General features: G+C 44.4%; 1 long non-coding RNA gene across 1 annotated transcript; it reads left to right on the forward strand.

Moving 5' to 3' along the window:
- On the forward strand, window positions 1-717 carry LOC130542099 (uncharacterized). The gene is made up of 2 exons (XR_008956408.1): window positions 1-171; window positions 545-717. It is a non-coding gene; the product is annotated as an uncharacterized LOC130542099 (long non-coding RNA).

The following is a 717-nucleotide window of genomic DNA, read 5'->3' on the forward strand; positions in this document are numbered from 1 at the left end:
CAAGATAATAGATGTTAAGAAAGGTGAGGACTGGATCTTCGATGGCCACTCAATACGGATAACCAGGCAAGCTAGGCTGACTGCGTGAGCCTGCGTGACTACACCGGAAAGGTCATGCCCTGCTCCTTGACCCGAATAAGCCCTTGGTCTGTGCGCCAGTGCAACTCCATGGTAAGTGAGAAGCGACGACTTACGTTGCTGACTACGTGGGTCACACATCTGGTTGCAGGACTTTGTGTGAAATGCAGACTTTCTTGCTAAGGATGGGAGTCAGGTCTAATTACTTAGGAATAGAAAGAGAAAGAGAAAGAGGAAAAAAAAACTGCAAAAAACCCTGGGTTTTTTGGAATGGAATGCATGTTTACCTGATCGGCTTGGGTCCAACATGCTGAGAAACTTCTTATGTTTTGAAATGTGAATGGTGGTCAAGGAGGAGGAATATGAAATGGCTTTTCTCGACTCTGTGGCTGCTTGTGCCTGATTCTGGGGCATCTGTTCTTGACCCTGTAGACAGAGCATCTGACTTTAACCCATCTTCCCTCAGCTTGATAAAAGGGAAAGCCATGAGAAGAATTTGAAATTAGCAACAATTTTTGGCCCCTCATTAACTTAATGGCTGCAGTATTGTGCCTCCAGTATTCCGAAGCTCGGTGAGTAACTGAACTTGGTATGTTATTAATCAAGGCACACATTTTTATTGAGAATTTTCTATGGTCT

Source organism: Ursus arctos, unplaced genomic scaffold (assembly GCF_023065955.2).
Source record: "Ursus arctos isolate Adak ecotype North America unplaced genomic scaffold, UrsArc2.0 scaffold_3, whole genome shotgun sequence".
Lineage (NCBI taxonomy): Eukaryota > Metazoa > Chordata > Mammalia > Carnivora > Ursidae > Ursus > Ursus arctos.